The 24,576-nt window shown below is 38.5% G+C and overlaps 1 long non-coding RNA gene across 1 annotated transcript in view; it reads left to right on the forward strand.

The window, feature by feature from the left end:
* Positions 1 to 204: 204 nt before the first annotated feature.
* LOC129203095 (uncharacterized) overlaps positions 205 to 24,576 on the forward strand; it is a 33,873-nt gene continuing 9,501 nt past the window's right edge. Inside the window, exons 1-3 of the long non-coding RNA XR_008575911.1 lie at positions 205 to 314; positions 1,319 to 1,480; positions 7,016 to 7,078. This is a non-coding gene — a long non-coding RNA (uncharacterized LOC129203095). The remainder of the gene's footprint in view (positions 315 to 1,318; positions 1,481 to 7,015; positions 7,079 to 24,576) is intronic.

The raw sequence follows: 24,576 nt of genomic DNA on the forward strand, positions 1-24,576 counted from the left end.
CTTTAGATTAAATGGCAGCATCAGCAATATTTAAGGTAATGTTGGACACACAGTGCAAGCTTATTGGACTGGCGCACCAGGAGTCTTTCCCCAGGATGTCCCCATCAGCCTGGCGCAATCATATCTCGGAGGTCAGTCAATAAAAGCCTTAAGTCTTAATTAAAGGGGTGCAGCTTTTGTTTCTTTCACTCTTATAAACGTAGACTTTGATGATCTCTCTTGGAGGAATCACATGCTTCTGAGAACACTTTGCCTTCACTGTGTAAGGGAGGATATTCTGAGACACTACATTAAAGTTGCAGAGCACCCTTCAAGTAAGTTCCTCAGTCACCTTTTCTTTCATTATTGGATTTATACAAGGGGTTTGTGAAATAATGCATCTTTTAGATTGAAAAAATTATCAATTATGTCAATGGCAATGTTTGGTTTTTAGCAAATAATGTTACTTTTCAATGATCTATGAAATTGTAACACAATGTTCAAGGAATATCTAAATGAACTTCAAATGAAAATTCTTATTATTCCTTTGACTAAAAACCTGAGTATTTGAGTATTTGTTTATTGTAATTGTGCAGTTGTCTCTTTATTAATGGTAATGTCTTGGCTTCTTTGAAGGATGTAACAATAAACAAAGGAGCTTTTTCCTGTAACTGTTCTCATCATTTACCTTGCAACACAAAACCACCTTTTGAATTCTGATCTGTTATTCATGGTTTCAATTCAGGCAGCAGAAGTCAGAAATTGCCCGCTATTTATTATTTTGGTCATATTACTAAACACAATGCAAAGGGCAAAAGTCAGCTTTTTTTGATTGAATGATTCAAGAGTGCAAATGTTATAAGCAGATGTTACCTTTTGTTCAAGACAGAAGGTAAAGGCCTTTTTTTAAGATGTTAAGATAATGTAGACTTTATCAATGTCCTCCTGAAGGGTGGGAATTTTATTCTCAAGTTATCCTTGTATGCTAACTTGAGTTGAACTGTACATTTTTTCACATTTTGGAGACTCTTACTCTGTAAACATTTCCCGTAATGGCTGGAATTGCTTGCTCCAAAAGCATCATCTAAAATGGATAAAGGACTGGACCTTTCATAGAAAGATTTGAATTCTCTAAAGACAGCTCAATTTCAGTCTTTCTGTCTTTAATAATGTTTTAGTGGCACTAGGTTGTCTAACTGGGTTAGACTTTAATACAGTAAAAAATGCAAGCTATTTTTCATTAATAGTATTTCCTCAAATACTATTTCTGCAGTACAGCAAGATGATATGGTATTTTGTTTGCTGAATGCTAATTAATTATACTAATATATTTTTGCAGGTGTTACACATTTCTATAGATCACCTCTCACACTGATGTTCAGAAAACCCATTTTGGGGGTCAGCAACTTTGGGGTTGGCCATGCACCCCCTCCTCTCTCCCATCACTCTGAAAGCCCTATCTGAGCTCTACCACAATCTCCAGTTGCATCTCCACCTGCTGGTAGGTGTCACCTCACTGTAGGAATCACTGCCATCAGATTCTACCCATAGATAATGCCTCCTGCAGCTGCTGCATCCAGTTGTCTCCAGTGTCTCTAGTTTTGGTCTCCCTTCCTGTGCTTCAGACACCACCGCTGTCCAATTCTTCTTGTTCCTAGAAACCCTTTTCTCAACATTCTCCACAAACGGCTGTTTTACCAATCTCTGTTGCCTCCAGTATCAAGGGGTGAATTTCTTCTCACCACCTGGATATTGCATGTGTTTGTCTTAGGCATGCTTGGATGCAGGATTATGTATTGTCTGCTCACCAAGTCCTGTCTTCATTACATCCCTTACATCCCTTCATTATGTCTCTTACATTCATTAAGTCTTTTAAATCTGATGGATTAAATCTGATGGTTTTCCTACACTGGCTGCTCTTTTTTAGTGCTGCCAGCAAACACTTGATCTATAGTTGACATTACGCTCAGAATGAGCATTTCATTTGCATTAAGCGGAGCAGAAACTGACGTTCTTTTTCCCTTAGCTGCACTAAACAGCAATGAAAATAGCTTTCTTATATCTCTATCAGGGCATAACTGTGAAAAGACAAAACGTTGGCATTAATGATATCATTATGTAGAACAGAAACACGGAAACCACATTAGCCAATTTTCAGCATCAAAATCTACCTTCTGAGAGGAATGCTTTTTAATGCTGGATAAGCAAAGTTATAGTTGGCAGACTAGGGAATCTTGTGGTCAACTATAAAAATATTCCTCCTGTTATTTTCTCAGTAAAAAAAGCTAATGAACAAGAGGTTAGTCTATGTAGCCTTTCTTGTTTATGTTCACTGTGGACTCTTTGTCATTCAATCATGCATGAATTTTATGGCTTCAGCACCAACTGGCAGAGTAATTTCAAAAGTGTCATTGCTGTTATACTTTAGAGACTCCGTTCTTTCCAAAGAGCTGATCATATTTGAATAGATGATTAATGGTGACCAATATATCCTGCATGCTACATAGCACCTAGACAGCTGTGCCGTGATACCCCCCATCCCCACATGGAGTGATGAGCTAGCATGTGGCTTCTCAGAACCAAATCAAAATCACCAAAGCCCAGTGTGCTTGAAGAACTCAAAGGAAGGACTCTGTGGTCTGGCTCACCACTTACAAGCTGGCCAATGACTAAAAGTCAGTCTTTTTCTTGTAAGAAAGAAAGGCCTACTTCCTAAAAAAATATTTGTTGCCTTCCTGCTACATCTTGTGAGGAAAAAAAGGCCAGAAGGAATGGCTGTGGTAAATATCAGAGCATAAAAGCAAAATGTTGTTGCTCCAGGCAGTGGGCAATGTTCCAGTCGCTCTCTGTATGATTCAGAGGGAAGGATGCGTGACAAAGGCTGCAAGCCATATTTATCTCTACTGTGATTGATGGATATTGGTGGCACATTGGTCTCTGGAATAATTTAGAGGACTTTGAGAGGAAAGTTTAAAAAAATAAGCCTTACCTGCTGTATTCAGCTGTATCTTTCTGTATCATGGTACATGAAGCTTGACTGATTATTCCACACCTCAGGTGAAACAGCACACCTTTAGTAAGTAAATTAAATTTAGCTATAAAGGACTGTCTTCTGCTCTCACATTTATGTAAAACATATAATTCTCACAAAGTCAGAGGAGTAACCCTGGAAAAAAACCAAACCAAACCAAACCAAACCAAACCAAACCCAACCAAACCTAGATACTAAAGAAGAAAAGAATTTGTCAAAATACTACTGGGTATATTTGAAACAGTTGCCAGTAGGCAATTATCATGTATGTTATTGAGGTAAGTAAATAGGCTTGACCCAGAGTAACAATACTTTTGAATGTGATAACTAACTTGGCTGAAAAAAATGAGAAGTTCCAAGTTTCACATTTTGGTATAATCTCATTTTTTGCTCTTGAAGATTCGTGAGTTGTGTCTGAATTTTATATAACTTCCATGAATGCATGACTTACCCTAAGAATAAGTTTGAAATTAAATGATTAAAAGAAGAAAAGAGAGCAAGCATATTCTAGCTATAAAATATTCACTTTTATTTAGAGGTCCTATTTTTACAGCTATTTTTTTCTGTAAGCTGTAAGACTCTCCAGCATAATTCCAACTTTTGGTTACTCATGAACTTAACAAAAACCCCTTGACCTCAAAGATATTGGTATTTGTTGATTTTCCAAAGAAAACAACACCTACAGTTTTTGTCATAGTTTGTTATTGTATATAGAGTTTTTATAACGCATAGTTTGAAGGAATATTGCTGTGGTCTTAGTAGTATCTCCAAGAAACTGAGACATGTCTATTTAAGTTGTGCTGTTCAGATACCTTGTTAAGTATTGTGACTTCTTTTCCGGTCTTCATTGCAATATGTTGCTTGATCGCTTGAATTGTGTGAAAGTAAAAAAAAATTCTTTGAAAGGTTTCATTTTACACATCTAGTGAAACATGCATTGAACATAATTTTGCCTTAATTATAAGTAGGTTTTACTCAGAAAAGCAAGATATGTATATCACAAAACAAGAGCCCTCTGAAGAAATAATATCCGCTGACATGCCATATACAGAAATCTGATAAATTCTCATAATGCAGAAAACAAGAAGAGTGTAGTACCTGTAATTAGCACAGTGCCTATCTTAAATTTGTGACCAGGTTACAAAGGCGCTTGCTTTTCAGTGTCATGAGCCAAGGTGGTCTCCAAGAATATTAGGCTTCACAGTGCAGGTAGTAGAAAAATTAAGTAGTCAGTGGCATAACAGTAATAGTAAAAGATCCATTCCTGCTGTCTTTATTAATTATCCTTACATGACCCATGTATTACTCTCCCTGAATGGCCATTAAAACTGAATATTGCATGTCAGAGTCGTTTAGTGATGTCAGGCCTGTCACATATGATGAGATACCAGCAGGAGACTTTTACTTCCGAATCCCACTTTTCCCCCTCATTCTACATACATACACAAAGAACCTTGTTCATTTTTGCTGCTTCCAGTGCAAGTGAGTGTTCTGTTAATAAGGTGAGGTACACATGGGATCAAGTCAGTCAGAAATCAGTGATAACAACCTTTTACAATAATATCTAATCTGTGTTAAATTTAATTCAGCACCGTTTTTGGAAATTGTATGCGATGAAAAGGAAATCTGAAAATTCATACAAATCTCTCAAAAACATGCCACAGAACACTAAAGATAGAAGAGAATGATTCACTCCCTGTCACAGAGCAGCCCCCTCAATGGATGAAAATCTACTGAAGTGACATTAAAGCTCTTCCTGAACCTTATTTTGATCTTCATCTTCCTTCACAATCTCTTAACCTCTTCAGAGCTCAGAAGCCTCAAGTCCTGCCTCATACTTTTAAAACTTGGAAGTTTTGGTATATATAAGAACTAATTCCTATTTGAATTGTTTACCAAGGAGACAAAGGGAAAAAAAAAAAAAGACGCATTTAGCAAGTCTATAGCTTACAGATAAGACTAATTACATATTCTACTTCCATTCACTTGAGTTAAAGTATTTCCCTTAATATATATGCAATCATATGCAGCACAAATGTTTAAGAGATTTACCTATCCACTCATCTGTAGAGTCTTCACAACCTATGCGTTCCAGCTAATTCTAAGATGTTCCCGGATGGTTTTACAAAGTCCTGCAGAAGGGATATGTGGGGTAATGGAAATGGTTGCCTAGAGACACATACGGACCTTCCACATTGACTGGGGGTGAAGGGAAGTGTCTGGGCAGTGTCTTCTCGTAGGGTGACAAAAGCACATACCACATGTAGTGGTATTAATATGTGGGAGCGTAAAGTTGCTGTAGCTTCCCTTCCCAGCATGGATTTCTTTCTGACATTTTTACAAGGACAGTTTGTTGCTGGATCGTGGCTGGCTGAGCTGCTCCGTCCCTGCTGCGTCAGTAATGGGAACATTATGTACCCCTGCAGAGAGAGTTCCCCAGCTCAGCAGAGGACACAGCACTGTCTCCTCGCCTCCAAACATCAAAAGCTGCCAGGTTTTAAAACTGGCGTTTCCATTTTCTATCAGGTAGCGAACTAACAGATTGGAAAATAACCATGTTTCCTTTAGGGGCCTGATAATATTGTAGCCATAGGTTTGCATTGTAAAATTGCCTTCCAAAGCCCGCTGTCTACATCTATTTTTGGTGCCTAAGAGGCACTTTTGCAGAGATATTGAGCACAAAGATGTCCCAGTGAACGACTGAGTACAATGATAGGAACCTTGTCAATATAGCTGTGCCAGCACTATTCTTTTATCTGCATTAATAAGCAGAATAAAGCAGCCTAATGTTCTTTTCTAGACTTAAAGACAAATGTCTCTTTTTAAACAAATTTCTTAACAATTTGGCAGAGACTGACTATAATGATATTAAATATTTCAGAACCTACCTTAAAATACATAGAAGAAAAAAATACACTGAGGTTGTACTTGCTGTGAGGCAGCAAAATTCAACATTTTAAAAATAAATTGTGAATGAGTTAAGCCATTCCTCCTTCCCTGGGCATGTGAGAGTAACGCAAGCTTGGTGTAGATGTTAGTGTTCTGAGTTTTCACCTGCCTTTGGTAAACAAACATTGGATTAGATTTAAAAGCACAAATGGCATTAGATTCTCCAGTGTGCAGACATGTGCTGCATGTATCTGTCTACAGTAAATTCTTTTGAAAATTAACTTTAATTTTAAAATATGATATTTCATGTTTTTAGCACATGTTCTGCTCAGCACAACTAAATATTGCACGTGGGAATAATTTTCCGAAGGAAATTCTAAACTATAAAGGTTCAAAATGTCAAATCAAAGTATTCATAACAATTGGTGGTGTCATTTCTCAGTTTACATACCTGTTTATCTGTTGCATATTCTCCATAATTTTCTTGTTGAGTAGCTAGACAGACTTTTCTTTGTGATGGATTTGAGACAGCACTAATTTTTCAGGATTATAGTACTTCGATTCTTTATGGATTAGTAAAGGCTACCTTGATATTATGAGATGACGAAGGCACAAATAAAATTGCAAATTAGTGTACAAATTATTCTCTGATACCAAACCCTGCAGAAAAGCCTGCAGACAAGTTGACTGCAAATAGTTAACTGCAAGATAGCCAGACTAATATTTATAATTTTTCTGAAGCAAATCACTGCTTTTAGCAAGGTGCATTAAGATGTAATTTGTTAAATACTTTGCATTCTGAAATCTCTGTACAGCTACAATCATCCATTCAGTTAGTCATTCAGAATTTGCTAATAAGCATGCACCACTCTCTTGATTTAATTTAATAGTACTCTATTGATCTAATTCAGATGTCTTGGGAGCTGTTCTCTGCTTTAGAAATGTCAAGAAATATTTGCTAATTTGTTCTTTAATCCAATACTTGCTAAATTTCTCCATAATGTAACGCTTTCATTGTTTCTCTTTAGAAAAATAAAAAGGACTGATAATGAGAAGGGCCAGTCAATTATAATAATGAAGTGAAATGGACTTTTGCCTTCTTTCTTTCTTCTGCAGTGGAATGGAAGAATGGTGGTTCAGCATGCAGAAAAGTAGCAGGATTTCACTTATGAACTCCAGGTAAATTAGAAGCAGCTTGCTAAATATCTGGCTCAGATATCATAACTTAGTGTGTTTTTTACAACAATCTAGCTTTATAGTCACATTTGCTTTTTTATACCATGCCAATTTTTTTTTCCTTTTCACTTTGCATTTGTACCTTAAACCTACTTAAAAAATGTCATAAACATGCACAGAGCGTAACTACCACAGACCACTATTAAGCTCCATCATTTTGCTGAACAGGTGTTTAGAGCACTCATACACTTATAGCAGAGTTTGAGAGGTGTGCTGTGATGACTGTAATCTTCTCTAGACTAATCTGGCAGGCTAATTACCGTGTAGGTCTGCATTTCCACATCTTCATCATTACACCAGTGGTGGACAATAACTGGGATATTGTGTTGTAAACACTCTGTTGTAAATATGTCAATGTCTATTATTGTTAATTTCTTTTTATTGCTCTCACTTCACAGCTTGTTTGTAGGTATCCTCAATATGACATCCTTCGGTGACATCATTTTATCCTCTCTGTACCATATATGCACAGTCACGTGTGTGTAATTTTTTCATGAGGCCCTAATGTTTAAATAACTATATCCAGCATCAAAAGAATTGTTGCAAGGAAAGCCCAAGATCTTGCATTTAGTGCCTTTGGATTTAAATAACTTGATGGTATTTCTCTTCTAATAACCACAAAAGTTGTGTGTGAAGAAAGCAAAAAAAGATATGAGGGAAATAAACTGCTTATTTAAAGCATATTTTGGTATGAGGAACTGGAAGAAATCTGCAGAAAGCAGCCAACCTAACCAAACCACTTTTCCAATGGTGCTGCCACGGTCGTTGAGAACGCTGGGTCTCTGCCTATAGGCTGGCCTCTTAATGCACTTTATTTTTTTTTTAAATCTCATCTTGTTTGTCTACACCATTCTATCTGTTTTTCTGCTGTATCTTTATGTGCAAGGGTCCGCTAGGACACTTGATGATTTAGAAAGTGTTTTGTGCTATTAGCATCTTCTGAAATTCATATGTGCTTCACAATGTGTCTGCATAACTTTTATCCAAGACTCCACAGCTAAAGAAAAGCTTATCATAAATCACTTGGATATGTGAAGAAAAGATAAGTTCTTTAAAGCAACCATTAATAAAAGTCTTTGCTGGACAGAACAGGGTGAGAAATTAATGGATTTGTAATCACCGAGTCACTCCTCCATTTTCCTGTTAACTGCCAGAACTGGGAAATTTGGATTTCTATTGGCTGGGTTTCATCCTTTCTTCCCATAACGCAAGTGGCAGGAGGGCACTGGGCCTCCCTCGCTGCTCCCTCTAACCTGTCCTTCTCAGCGATATCCCATAGCTCCAGAGCACGGAACCATGAAGCCCACGCCAAATAGCCAGTGGGATTTCTGATGATGGCAGGGACTAAAGTTGTTACCAAATCTTAACAATATTCTGAAAAGAATATTTTGCCCATAAAATGGTTTCGTGATTTTCCCACCTTTCTTCCTAATATATCTGTGCAATTTTAGTGTGTTCCATTGCATGGAACAGACTGAAAAAAGGGAAGGATGAATAATCCCTGTCCTCTACAACCTTTGTGGGGATGGACCTTAAGCACAGACCTGCACAGTGAGACCTCAGTTCCTTATTTACTCAGGAGTTCCCCTCGCACCCCATCACCTCCCAGACTGGTGAGTGGAACGAGCTGGGACACTGACTTTTGCGAGTTATTCTGGGAGACCTCAAAATTTTGGTGGGGGCTTTCTCTTCATGCTTAATCCTCTTAAGCATATAGCACTGAGCACAGCTGTGTCAGATGAGCGCCTCACCAGCCCAGTCTGCACTTGCTGGGGATGCGAGTGCAGGGTTTGCTTACACTGCTCCTCCCTCAATCTCATTATCTCTGTTTTCTCATTGCTTCAAGAGTGTCAGACTCTAAGGCATAGTTTTCCCAACACATTGTTTGTCTAATAAATGCTACAAAAGGTTTGAAATGTTTGAAGCTATTATGTACGAAAGAGAACATGGGACTTTTGGAGAAGGGGAGAATTAAATCACCTTATTCAGCATCGTAACAAGATTTTACAGCACTATAATCACTTAATCTTTTCTTTGTGCTCTTTATGGACCCTTTCTGTTTACTGTATTGAATGCACTGTAAAATGTAAAAGCTATTTACACATAAATTATGCTACTGATAATATTCACACCAAACACAACACCATTATTGTTACCAAGAGACTGAATAAATCCTTGATCATTTCAGACGGCTCTGCTGGAATTTAATACTATAAAGTTACTTCGTTAATGGCATTAAAAGAAGGATAATTATTCTTTGTGCAAATGCATGAAAAATTCTGTTTCAGATCTGAACTGGAAATGTTATAGTAAAGTGGAATGCTGCTCCGAGTTTTCCTGGCTAATGAAAAAATTACAAGTGCTAAACAGGTGATGTTTTAAATATTGATTGCAAATCTCATCCCTAGGGAGAGAAAATTAGATATATTTTTATTTCACGTCAGAAGAAATTTATGAGAAGTCTCTGAAGAATTTTATAAAGTTAATTTAATAGCAACAAAGTGAAAGGAAGCAAAATAAACTGTAATTACAAAATTGGTTTTGGTTCTCACTAACATTTAGAATATCAGCGAACAACTCTATTGCATTTGACAGCAGTTTGGCTTTCATTTGATTCCTGTCTCAAGAACTGGTATTGTCAGAGGGAAACGGCTGTGTGCATCTTTGTGGTATAGTGTGTGCAGGGCTATCCTATCACCAATGGGAAGGTCTGGCCTGCTCAAGTTTTTTAGTGGAGCTCTGCGGTGACTGCACAGGGAGACATTTCCTGTTTTGATTAGACAGCTTTACTCACACCTCACCTGGAAGATGCACAGAGATATTCCACACTTACAAGAGAAACTGGGACAAGAATCCAGTCTCAAACAAGTAAGAATAAATTTGTGAGTTTTGATAGCATGTATACAAAATTGAGGGGACACAGAAAGGTTTTGTCTCTCAACTCACTTTTTAGAGGTACTGATTTATCCAGAGCATAGACATGGCCAGTAACAACCAACAGGTACTGCCTTTCAACTACAAGTAGCCAGTCTTTTTACATAGTCTAGATAAAGTTGGGCATGTACAGCTCTATTCTATTTCCTACTCTGTTCAATTAAATTCCTATTCTGTTCCCTCCAGCAAGATCATACAATTATAAAAAAAGGAAGCAGTGTTGTAGAAATCCTGACTCACTTAGGTGTTAAGCTTTAGGATCAGGTCAGGGAATACTTAAGCAAACTGGACATACATAAGTCCACGGGCCCTGATGGGATGCACCCACGAGTGCTGAGGGAGCTGGCAGATCTCATTGTAAAGAAACTCTTGATAATCTTTGATCAATCATGGCAACTGGGAGAAGTTCCTGAAGACTAGAGGAAAGCAAATATCATTCTTGTCTTCAAAAAGGGCAAGAAGGAGGACCCAGGGAACTATAGGCTGGTCAGCCTCACCTCGATCCCTGGGAAGGTGATGGAGCAGCTAATCCTGGAAACCATTTCCAGGCACATGAACAACAAGAAAATCAGCAGGAGTAGTCAACATGGCTTCACTAAGGAGAGGTCATGCTTGACCACCCTGATAACCTCCTATGATGAAATGATTGGCCTGGTAGAAGAGAGGAGAGCAGTGGATGTTGTTTACCTGGACTTCAGTAAGGCCTTTGGCCCTGTCTCTTGTATGATCATCTTAGAGAAGCTGTTGAAATATGGGCTGGATGAGCAGATGGTGAGGTGAATTGAAAACTGGTTGAACAGCTGAGCCCAGAGGATAGTGATCAGTGACATGAAATCTAGCTGCATGCCAATAACTAGCAGTGTACCCCAGGAGTCAATACTACGTCCAATCCTGTTTAACTACTTCATTAATCATCATGATGAGGGGCAGAGTGTGTCCTTAGCAAGTCTGTGGATGACACAAATCTGGGACAAGTGGCTGATATGCCAGAGAGTCATGCTGCCATCCAGAGGGACCTTAACAGGCTGGAGAAATGGGCAGACAGGAACCTCATGAAGTTCTACAACGGGAAATGCAAAGTCCTGCATCTGAGGAGAATCAAGACCATGAACCTGTATATTCTGTGGGCTGCCTGGCTGGAAAATGGCTTTGACAAAGTCGACCTAGGGGTCTTGGGGAATAACAAGTTGAACATGAGCCAGCAATGTGCCCTTGTAGCAAGGAAGGCTAATGGTATCCTGGGCTGCATTAGGAGGAGTGTTACCAGCAGGTCAAGGGAGGTAATCCTTACCTTCTGCTCAGCAGTGGTGAGGCCGCACCTGGAGTACTAGTTCCTGTTCTGGGCTCCCTAGTACAAGAGAGACATGGACATACTGGAGAGGGTCCAACAAAGGTCCATGAAGATGATGATGGCACTGGAGCATCTCTCCTATGAGGAAAGGCTGAAGGAGCTGGGACGGTTTAGCCTAGAGAAGAGAAGGCTCAGGGGAATCTTCTTAATGTATATAAATACCTGAAGGGAGAGTGCAAAGAAGATGGAGCTAGGCTTTTTCCAGTTTTGCCCAGTGACAGGCCAAGAGGGAATAGGCACAAACTGAAACACAGGAGGTTCCCTCTGAACATTAGTAAACACTTTTCTCCCTGTGAGGGTGACCAAGCACTGGCATAGGTTGCCCAGAGAGGTTGTGGCATCTTGGAGATCTTGGAGATACTCAGAAACCATCTGGACACGGTCTGGGGCATCTGACTCTAGGTGGCCCTGCTTGAGCAGGGGGGTCGGACCAGATGACCTCCACAAGTCCCTTCCAACCTCAACCAATCTGTGGTTCTATAATTCTATGATTCTGTGGTCTTTCAATTTAAATTACTAGATAATGAGAGGGGGTTTTCTGTCCCCAAGAGTTCACCATCAGCACCCTAACAGGCTGCTACAGCAACTTCAGAAGCTTCTGTTGCTTTGAGGATGTTCATCTTCCAGCTCCTGTGCTGAGGCTGGAATCACTATGAAGCACTGGCATAAAACGCAGCAGTCGCATCACCATGTGGTGTGAACACACTGCACCAAGGTCTGTGGTCAATATTTGCTCCATTTAACTGTGGAAAACATGCTGCTTATAAGCTGGCTTTAGGCATATGTTCTGTGACTTGAGCCTTGCTACTTTCAGGTGAAGTAGGAACAAAAATAGACTTCTTTTCTAAGTCACTGTATACCTCCTGGTACTGCTGTGAAATGTAGCTGATTAAGCTGGGAATAAAAATAATTGCAGAAAACATGTGAAAATAACATTACTATAATTTGTATTACACCTATTTCAATTTCTCTGTTGGTAATGGTTGTCACTCTGCTGTGTGAAAGCAAGCTTCAGGCCATTTCTTCAAAATGAGCTGAAACTTCATTCCAGGCACTGGAATGCATTTTAAGGTAATTCCTTTGACTGAATGAAGCTATGTTATAGAAACTGATAGGTAATAAAGTGCCCTTTGACAATATCTGAAATAAATATTTCTATCTAGTCTCCCTACAGTATTTTTACTCTAGGTTTCTCTTCTTTTGCGATCAACTTGTTTAGGTTTTAGCTATCTGCCTTCCATCTATTAGAGAAATTTTACCAGTAAGTGGCACTGTTTGGTTCTGCAGTTTCTCAGCACTTAGGAACCGTTTTTTCTATCAGGGATGCCATCCTTCATGAGATAGCCATTTGGTGTAGCCAGAAAAGAGATACTGCCTACCTACTAAAGACAGTTCACTTGTCCCAGGAATCTTTTAAGTTATGACTGAAATGGTTTATCACCGATTTCATTGCTAACTGGCTTTAAGGTCTGTACTGCAAGCCTTACTGAAATACAGTAATAAAGAGTTAGAAAGTTATTTACCTCCAATACTTGTGTCTGCTCTGGAGGCCTCGTGGTCACCAAGCCTTCTGGATTGTAAAGGAACAGAAATCTTTCCTTGTGTTGCTATTCCAAGGTTAAACATAAATCAGAAATACAGCAATATGTCATAGTACTGCTTTCTCTCATCAACCATAGTATAGGAAATTTACAGAACTGTGCCAAAATACTAGAAGCTAAGACCATGACAATCAGATTCTCCCAGTAAAAGAAAAAAGCTACAAGCTTTTTGTATGTGGACCTCATTGAAATGGACCTTTCTCTCTGTCCATCTTCAACAGACTTTGGCTCTCATCTCTGGCAAAGTCAGATCTCCAAAGAATCTATCTAGTGCTTCACGTGCAAAACCTCTCTTTAATGTAGTTTAGATCTGAACAACTCTGTGTGCAGTGATGTTAAACACTTTAAGGACAACAACAATAAAACAATGAAAAGTGCTTCCTTTTCTAAAAGATAAAGCTTTGTTTTTCATGTGCTCTGATGAAACAGTTCAAACTGCATTTGCCTACAGGAAAAGAGGTAATTACTCAAACCAGTAACAAACTGCTTTATGCAATACGGTTATGATTTATCAAGGATTTGTATTTCTTTCCCTCCTAGAGCAGAGGCCAGACAACACTGAAATGAGCCAGATGGTTTCTGCTTGATTAGTGATTATATCTCCATGGCAAAATACCAAGAGGCAAATACATCAGTTTTTCTTCAAGCAAGCTCTCACTAATGCAAATAGAAGGTTTGCGTGATGAAGTATCATGTTTTGGCCACACACACACACACACACACACACACCCCCCACCCCCCACCCCCCAAAAAAAAAACCCCAACAACTTCTATACATAATCTGACTGAAAGCCCACTCAGATCAGAAAATTTGTTACTGGTGTCCCTGATCTTTGTTCCAGGCTCTCCAGAAACATTATTTTCTACTATTTTGTATTTAATCACTATGAACTAAAGGATTTCAGTTAGGCATTTGATTTCATCCATCACCAAGCAAAAACAGTCAATAAACTTGTTGTTGCTTGTATACACTATACTTGACATTTTCTATGAAATTCTGTAGGAAATTTAATGCACATAATGAGACGCTTTGTAAGTAATCAATATAACTTATGAGGCCAAAACTCTAGGAATAGAGTAGTTTTCAATTCATTTCAAACTCTGCTGCACTTTCCAATTTTATATGATTTATTTTGGAATTGATGAAACAAGATGCTTCAACAGCTTCTGAAAGTCAATCATGATCACCAGTCCTTAGTCTCTCTGTTCAATCTGGCAATACTTTAGGTAGCAAAAAGTTTGGTTTTAAAGTGAAATAAAGCTACCAACTCATTTTATAGATAGCTCTTACTTTCTGACTGTGTTCGCCTTAACCTCCATTTAAGCTGTGACCTACAGGATAGGCTCCTTAGCACCATGTATACTCCTGCACTGCTGTTGTTATGTGCCTTAAAGAGGCTGAACATTTAGTCAATGCTACTGCATAATGACCTTCACTCTTCCGCAGTCAAAATAGCAAATTCTGCAAATCTCCAGCTGCTAGAGAGCAGATTCCCACACCAAAGCTTTTTGGCAGTTGCTGATATTAACAGTGCTCTGGATATGCTGTATTTCACAGACATGGCACTTTGCAGGCTCCTGTCAGTAGTGCCACTGCTAAGATTTCAATTGTTTGTGCATTGTGGTGACTCTTAGCTTTCATAGTCGCAGTGCTAAGTAACCTGCTTACACTGAATACACTTGTTCACCATGACCCCAATGCCCTTTTCACAGCCACTTCTCTCTGCAAGTGTAACCAAGTGTTCATTGTAGTGGCATGACTTTGGCTATAATAAAACACATTTGACAGTGCCCTGTTTGCCAGATGAACCACAGCATTATTTATCACTCTATCCATCTGTGCCATCTGTAAACTTTTCCAGCAACAATGTCATAGTGTCTTCATAGTCACTGAGAAAACCTGATCAGCATTTGGCCAGGAAGAAGGTCACAGTGGTGCATTCATAGCAGTAGTTTATCTGAAAGCTGCCTGCAGGCAGGAAAACATCCATACAGGTAGGAAAAGAGAATGGCAAATAAAAGACTCCTTAAAACATATCTGGTGGGGTCTGTTCAGGAATAAGAAAATGTAATGTCTGAAGAAACAAATGTTCATGGTCTGTACATAGTTACACACACAGCTATAAGTGAAGACTGGTGTTACTGACGTAACATGATTGCAGAAAATCGCAATCCTTGATGACAATCAACCTCAGCAAAGCTCTCTCACAAACCACTTAACAGTCTGCCAAAGTAGTTCCTGCCTCCTGTGCCTTTCTGGGTGTGGTGATCAACACTGTCAACTTCAGAATATGAAGTGAGATGCAAACTCAGTGACAACATTCCCTCATGCCTATGTGCTAATTTCACCCTGTTGGTGTGGTTAGATTAAAGTAGGTGGTTGCCCTCATAACCAGATGCTCAAGCTTCTGCCTCAGGAAACAAGCATCTCTGCCATGGTCTATCTGCAATATACAAAACCATGGGCATGCGATTTCTAGTACTTCAGAAATCAGCTCAGATATTTCTGCTTTCCATGGTTTATTCTAGACATACCTTCTGAGTGCTGAGAGACTTTCACTGCACAGATATAGTAAGAGAACATTGCCTGAGCCTAGCTCATAAAGACCTACTTTTGCCATCATCCACTTACATTTTAAATACAGATATTTTTTAATTAAAATCACATCCAATTGTATTTTCCTCTTCAGCTGTTGTCTTTGGGCTTCTTTATTTGTCATTCACCATGGAAACAACATACTTGAAAGAGGAGTGATAGCTTTACAAGAGATACTGACATTTCAAGTTCGTGACATTGCAACCCTTTGCTTACAACACATGACAAACACGGAAGGAAGCAGCAAAAGATATGCGGTGACAAAAAAAAGGAAACTTACAGAATCATTTTTCAGTGAATAGTTATATATTGGAGTTTTCCTTGAAAAGCAGGAGATTTGAAGTCAAGTATAGCTACTGCACTCTTTAATAGAGTCATTTTATGATGGCAAGATTCTAATGTTATGATCTTAAAAGATTACCTATTTATAACAGGACCAAGCCAGTAATTGCTTTTTCAGTTCACAACAGCTAAAATCAAAATAATTTTGGTTTAGCCTGAACGAAGTTTGAATATTTTGGTCTCTCACCATACTAAAATTTGCCAAGAATGATCTCTATGTTGTGAAATAAATCTTTCCTTTCAACCTAAACCAATATTTTACGCTTTGAAGGACAGAAATAAAATGCAACTGGATTTGAAGTCCAGGCTCACCAAATCTGAATACATGGGATGGTAAGATGCTGTTATTCCTCACTCTTTCTAGAACAATTATGCGGAGAAGATATTCACCCACAGTGTAAAATGTGAGGAGGACGTCACAAGATACACAAAATACAGCACTCCTAAGGCACTGTAGCCACATTTCCAAATGTAAATACTTGGGTTTTTTTGCCAAAATGAAGATATATTTTATTTTTTAACCATTTCTTTGTTAAAACAATCGTTAGGACTGCAGAGTGCAAGTACTATTCCCGAGACTATACTAATTCCAAGGTGGCCTCCTCTAGAGGCAACAAAGCCAGAGCCTGTTTCAGACTTGCCTGAAGTTTGAGGACAGGGAAAATGTCATGCCCACCACCATACTGCTTTCAGCTCTGATGACAGAGTAACCTTCAAGTATGCTTTCATTTTCCTATGATGTAAGCCCATTGTCTACCCATGTATTTCCATAACAGCTGCTTAATCTTTTTACTACTCAAGGACCGCTGTCTTGCACAGAGAGGTTGTTTGTATTCCAGTGTGTCCACATCTCCTAGATATTTCACACATATTTAAGCACGATTTCCCATAGATAATAAATGTTAAAGTAGGCTCTCTTAGTCTTTTGCAGTTTTTTCATCATCCAACTGCAAGAACTTGGTTTCCCATTCATAATATCAGTGGAAAAAATTGTGCTCCTCTATTCCTCAGCCTACTGTCCACTGCTTTCTCCCAGTGTTGCAATCTTAGTGTAGGATGTGAACTTGTTCTTGAGTATGTGCTTATGGAAGCAACAACATCAGAGGCAGCAATGCTTTTAGAGCTTCTGTGTCTTTTTGGCAATTGTTGGTTGTTAATATTTGAAATTAAAATGCTTCTGTATAAAAATTCTTTTTTATTACTATTAGTGATGCACCTACTGAGGAGGCATTTATAAACTATGAGTAACTGGATTGGCTTTTACCCTGTTTCCTCTCCACAGATGTCCAAAGCTGCAGCAACCAGGATGAACAAGTTAGCTTTAGTAAAACAGTTGGATTCCTCCCCCACCCCCCTGATAGATTTTACTTCCATTATAATCCAATAGATTGTAACATCTACCCAGACCATTTCTCATTAATAGGTGAATGAAGTCAAAGCCCAAGGCAAACTACCAATTAGCCTTGTCTGTATCCATATTTTTGCTGAAATTAGTCCTCCAAATATATTTTTATGTCACGTATTCTGATATATGCCTCTTGTCAATGGAACAGCACAGAAACCATTTCCACGTCCAAACAATTTATTCTGGAGGTGACCTAATCACTAACAACTTGTCATTAGTCTACATGCTGTCATTTGCTTTTAATGCAATAAATTTCAGGAGCCAAATTTTTATTTCCATACGGCCAAATGCCAGTTTGTATTGTGCATAGCCATAGATGGGAAGCATGTGTCCACTCTTAAGCTTTTCAAGAGAAATCAGCTTTAAGAGTCAATTGACAGAAAGATGGTTTAACTGTCCAGGATAAATAAACCTGAGAAGTTTATTAATTTGATATAATGTAATGGCTTTGCTATATTTGAAGGTCTCTTTATTTTCACATAGTTCCTTTCATTAGCCTGATGAACTGGGATTTGTTGGGATCTGTGCATAGTCATGGAGTAAGAGCACTTTAAGTAAGCTAAAACCTCACTGGAGAACAATCAAATATGTCTACTTAGTTTTGATTGAGTAGTCTTTTATTTGGAAATAACTGCCATGAGATGACCTTTCAGTATATTTTCCTCTCTTTCCTCATTTATTTTGTTTTTTATTCATTGTTAGTACTTCCTTGATAGTTTGTGGACAGGAAGGGTAGAGAAAAGAATAAAGGGAACTCAATTTAGGTAAACCTATGGGGAATGCTTGACAAAGTGGTCCCTGGGAAGTGTGTGCAAAGCAGAGCAGAAGAGATATGTACACCATGACTTCTGTTTATTTGAGGTTTTTATTTTGTAACATTCTCACCTTGCATTCCCTCATTCCTTCCCTCACACGAGCACCATAGCTCTGCAGCATGCTCAGCTTCCATGTCATCTTTGTGCCCTACCATTATTCCACTCCTCTTTTGCCTCCAGGATTCTAGCAATAGTTTCCAAGAAGGTCCAATGATGTGGTCACATAGAGTTTGGGATGGGCCACAGCATGCTGCCACATGGGTAGTACCTTTGCAATCCCAGAGAGATTTGGTGTGGAGACCTGTGTAGTGTTCTTGCAGTGGTCTCCACACACCTGCAGTTATTTCCCAAGCTGCTTGCTTGGTCAGTAGGAGCGATAACATTGGTGGGCTTAGCTCAACTGTCCCTGCAGGTCATACAGCCTGGAAGAGGTTTTGAGAGGATCACAGCAAGCATTAAACAAGAGAATCAGGTATGCTACCCAAAACATATATTTTAAATAAAAATAACAAATTTCAAGATAAAAAAAAATTTAAGTACTGGATGATACCTTTAAAATCATTCAATATTTTTGCTTTACACATTTTTCATAAAACTTATCTCTGGTCTGTTGGGGTAAGGAGGAAAGTTACTTATAATTGTGACTTTTTGAGGTTGGAAACACTTCAATAGCACAGTGAAAAAGTTAGAAAAAAGTGAGTAGACAAGGTAATGGTGGAAACTCTGATAAGAATGAAACAAGGGTAAAAGATCACCATTCTGAAGTAGTTGCAGTTTGTAAATGGAAATGTTGCCTCTCAAACTGGCATCCACAACAGAGAGAACTGAGAATGAACATCCTGTCACGGACCCACCAGAAAACTCTCAGGTCCATATCTTAAAAGATAATTAGGTCAGGAGCTTCTATTGATTTCCCATTTATACGCCCTAAAAACCTCTGTGCCTAATTTGCTACAAGGAAAGCTCGGCATGCTGAGAAGTCTGCAGGAAATGACTCTAATTAAAGTTTTGAAGAAATGTTAGAGTAATGCTGAGATGATGCATTTGTGCAGCAAGCACAACAGTATATTCAAAAAACCCATACTTGCTCTGGCAAATATTTCTAAACAATTAAAAAATATCAATGCTAATACCTTCTTTAAATATATCAGTTGAATCTACATGTTGCGGATGCCCCCTCCCTGGAAGTGTTGAAGGCCAGGTTGGATGGGGCTTTGAGCAACCTGGTCTAGTGGAGGGTGTCCCTGCCCACGGCAGGGGGGTTGGAACTGGATGATCTTTAAGGTCCCTTCCAACCCAACCCAACCCAACCCAACCCATTCTATGATTCTATGAACAAGTTACTATTCAAGTCTAAGATTTTAAATTTATAAAATCCTTTGAATGTCTTATTCTTTTGCTTTAAACAAATATTAATATTGTTCTTTCATAATTTTCTCATTAAAAAAATAATAAATATTTTTAAAAATCTAATAAAATTATCCAGGATCCCTAATGTTGCCATAAGAAAACAAGGACTGTTTATGAAAAATACACTTATTTACACTACTGTTTATCAATTTGTAATGGCACCATAAACTTTAGCTGCCATAAACCAATGAATTTTCTGAAAGTTATTTTTATGTCTTAATGACAAAACAGCAGAAAAGAGCCCTCAAAATGTTGAATAGTTTTACCAGAATTAATACCTTTAGAAAACTTATGCTTTAGAACAGTAAAGACTTGCAAAGCTGCTAAATTAATATGTCCATCTGTGTCTGCATCTGGATTTCCTTTTTTAAGTGAAAGCTTCTGAATTTGGATCCTCATTTTTACTGACTGAAACTGTGTTAAACTAGCAGGAAACAGAGTCCTGAATATTGTTCCTTCCACGATATTCTGTCTAAAAGATCTTTTCAGCCATCTCTTTGGCCATGCGAACAATTCATCTGGAAGGCACCAGTTTTCAGGCCTTGAGGTGGCTTCTAGATCGTATTAACTTGACATGATTCATGAAAGCATCTTTTCAGTCCCTCATACCCTGGCATAAAATTAACTTAATCGCTGAAGGTGAGACTGGGCTCATGGGTAGCAAAGTGCATTCACAGCCCCTGCGAGCAGCAAAGATTAGGGAAGGGGGCTGTAGCGTGAACACAAACAAAGCACATGGGTGTGATGGATACCCAAGTGCCCGGAGTCAGGCCTCAAGGGACATGGATCCCTCCCCTTCTGGCCTGCAAATTCTTTCTCTCTCTGAAGAGAGTAGCTACAGACAGCAGATGCTTCATTGACTCTTGGATGTTTACTGAACTCTGAATCTGCTATCAACTTTTCTGTCTAAACAATCCCACTCAGATCTTCTGCTCCACATCCAAACCCCTTATCTGAAGCAATTCTCCCTCTTGGCATTTTTCATGCAGTGAGGGAAAGCATCTTTGTTAACCGTAGCTCTCCTCCACCAGTACACAGATCTCTGGTCTCAGCCTTCTGCATCTGTATGGTGGCTACCTCCAAATGCTCCTTCCCTGGGACACTCCTGGATCAGCCTCCACCAGCTGAGCTCTCAGCTGACAGTTTTGAACAAGGCATCTCAGCATACCCCAAGGGAAAAGTGTTCCCAGGAGGTTGCTCTCTGGCTCTAATCAAGATGAAGGCTTTGGAAGATAAATTCTCTGACACAATTCCAAAGCAGAAAGGTCATAGTACTTGCCTCATTTCCCAGAAGGCTAGATATCTGGAGATGCTGAAACAGACAATAAATCTGATCTTTAGTTTTAATAGTAAAAAATGCCAAGTGGCTGATGTTGTTCCTTTTTTATTTTTTTTTCCCAAATAACTACAGAGGTTTTATTTTGAACTTTCCACAGCCAGAGGTACAATGCCAATTTAAGACTTTCAGACCTTTCCCATATGTTCAGACTGGGTGTATGGAGTATCTGGGACTGATACACCACAGCCTCTGCAGTACCTAAAAGACTGCAAATTTTAAAACTTTATTAAGCTTATATATTTATAAACTTTAAGAAGTTAAACTTTATATTTATAAAAATAAAACTTTAAAAAGTTTATATTTATGAATTTTTAAAATGTATAAACTTTATTAAGTTTTGGGGATTTTAAATTTTTTATTTAAATACAGATTTCCCAAATTGATACTTGCACCCTTGACCATGAACAGATCACACTGAATGCCTTTGAGAAAGACTTTGGTTTCACTCAAGACTTTGTAAGGAAGAACTGCACAGTAAAACTGCCTGCAAACCCTATATGAATCTAGAACGTAAGAGTAAGAAATGTTCAGCAAACCATCTAAAGGGAAGTGACCCTTCTAGAATTTGTCAAGCTAACTCTTGTCAAAAGAGGAAGAAATAACAACAACAGAGACATCAGTCCAATTTGGATCAATCTCTCATTGCATTCAGAGAATATGTTATAGGGAAAACCATTGCACTGAACAGAAAACAACTCAACTTTTTTTATTTTTAGAGCATGCTAACTAATGTGATTCTGTAAAAACATCTATAAAATTCCTCTAAGAAATGTGCCTGAAGGAAATGCTCTTCAGTTTTAAACACACCTAAAATCTGTCCTACAAAGAAAATGAATTAAATCCATGGAGGGAAGAGCAACATAGAAAGATTGCAACATCGAAAATGTGGGAGGAAAGATCATAAGTCAGGCTATACACACTGTTGTAAAGGTAGCTTCAGCAGCAGAAAGTCATTCTTTTATAAATGGTCAGGTTACCTCAAAATCTCTGTGATCACCTTATGTTCCTTCCAGTCCAGGAAGATGTTTTGTTCTGTATTCTATATGCGAATGTTGACAATCCTTAGGTTTTCACCTTCAGTTCCTGGTTCATAAATGCTGAGAAGCAGAAATTTAAAAAGAGCTTTCTACTCATATCCATGTCTTAATCATTTTGTTGGGGGCCAAAGGAAGGTTATTACATGGAGCAGAAGAGCCATTTGTCTACAGGCAGGATTACGCTGAAGATGCATGTCTTGGCAGAGATGCACTTGGCAGAAGCAGCTAGATGGCCTCCCATGGTATCCTTACTCAGAGGAGCTCTTTGGAATGGGACATGTCTTTGCTGCAGCCCCTCACCATCCACATTGCTCCAGCCAGACATGAAACAGATGCTTTGATGGGAAGTAATTTCAAAAATCTTAATTTTGAAATTTAGCTTCAAGGAGGAAGCTTTAGGTTAGACAGCTATAAAGTTAGATAATGATTATGTCTTGAGAGCTAAGCTGCTTCATTTTCTTCCAATTTAGGATGCAGTTGACGTTGATAAAGTTGAAATTTATAATGAAATAGGTGGTGATATTTTTAGAATATATCAGCTGATTGTTCTAATGATTACTGAATGATTCAACTGCAGTTGATACTTAAATTGCAGGACCAAGACTAATTGGTTGATCTGATGGTCTCAAATGGATATTAAATCAGTCATCTAAACTCTTCAGCAACTCCTAATATTGTTACCTGGATCTGCAGACCTTTTCACATATCACTTATAAGAAGTAAGATAAATTCTCTGTGGAATAGCCAAATGTTCTCAACCCACGAAGTGAGCAATAGTATACAGATATAGTTGTTTTTTACAGGCCACTGAACAAAAAATTCTGGAAATAAGGATTTTCTGTTGTTTTTACTGCCAGTTTTGCTATTGATTCCTCCTGTGTCTATCTCATGAATACCATTACCACTTTTCTGTCAGAAGGCTTCGAGAGGCTCATTTAAACCAGGAATGATAGTTGCAATTAGCCTGCTGTTTATATTGAGCAGAGACCTGACCAACCCAGGAGTAGCTCCACCCTAAGCTCTTCCTTTTGCTGATTTCTTCTCTGCTCTCCTACAGCCAAAAACTTCCAGCAGTATTTCCATGGTTGTCCTGCCAGTGGATTCTTTCTGCTTTATAAATACCTGTTGAAACATGTTTTTGCCCTTTTTAGTTTTGTTTTAAATTACTGCACCATATGGCCTGCCTGGCTTTGCTTGAAGTCTTATTTCTTTCTTTTGGTATGTTCTGCTTTTGCTGTTCAACTGGGAGATTGGGTTTCTGCGCCTCGTTTTTCCTCTAATCTTTACCCAATATATACACCACAGCTTTCCTTCATGACCACAGTAACATTCTTAGAAAAAGCACTATCATCTTCACTGATGTATCCATAGATCTTTATAATGGAAAACCCTCTCTGTATTACTGAAATTTTAAAATTAATTATTTTCTATAGACATTTTCATCTTTTTCAAAGTGTTTTGCCTGGATTACTTTATTATCTCACATTATTTGCTACTACTCAGCTATCCCACCACAAAACCAGCATAAATTGATTTTTCACTGCAAAGGTTTAAAGACACTCTTGGTAGAACAGCATTATCAAGTCATAATGTCTGAACGCAAGCCTAACATTGCATAAACATTTCAAAATAAATTAATTTTTGCTAAATGACATTCTTGTGAGGAGATAAGCATTTTCCCAGTGTTAAGGACAGAAAATTGAAAAACATTATCCAAAACCACCCATTGTATCTGTGGTAGAGACTCAAAATCTTTTCCCCTCGTGTACATGTACCCATAGGGCATCACCAACTCCTATTACTGATTAATTATATTTTAAAAGCAGTGGTTTATACTTAAGCAGACTGCAGAAACAAGAACAGAAATATTTAACTGAGCTAAGTCCCAAAATATTTCTGAGAGCAAGAAGTGGCTAGTTTACATGAAGGCAATGAATGCATGTCTACACTTAAACTTTTTCCAAGTAAAAAGAGTGGAATTTTCCAAATGCTGCAACACAAGCACATCTAATGGACTGCTTCCTTCTGCTTACTGATGTAGTTTATTCAAGGGACTGCAGTCTTTATAATAATTAATAATAATTAATTAACCACTGCAGCATTCCCTGGATAATATCAGTGACCTGTCTTCCAAAGGCAAAATGGCCCTTGTGAACTACTAGTTGTATAAGCTTGTAGAACTTACTTAGAAAACCACTGATTTCAGTTTTAAAAATCTTTGGACAAAATTCAAAACTATCTGGAAAGCACAGATAAAAATCTAAGCTTCTCTGTTCTCGGTTTTGTGCTCTAACTAAAGTTAAGGTCCTTACTCTTTTTCTGGCCTGATGAACCTGTTCTTTACCACCCATAAAGAAAATCTCCAGTAAAGGTCTCATCTTCGGGTCCTGTTAACTTTAAAAGTCCACCCGCACTGCAGAAGCTAGCTGCGGAAGGACACCAGAAATCACATAATTGAAGAAAACTCTGGCAGCAGATCTTTATTGGAGACATGCTGTCAGGAAACAGAAGGAGATGGCAGGGTACCTCAGAGCCGAAGCAAGGAACTGGTTTTTCTTCCACTAGCTTTTTTGTTTACCAGGCTCCTTAGGTGCCTTGGCAGGATTGTAGG

This window comes from Grus americana, chromosome 2 (genome assembly GCF_028858705.1).
Source record: "Grus americana isolate bGruAme1 chromosome 2, bGruAme1.mat, whole genome shotgun sequence".
NCBI classification, from domain to species: Eukaryota; Metazoa; Chordata; class Aves; order Gruiformes; family Gruidae; genus Grus; species Grus americana.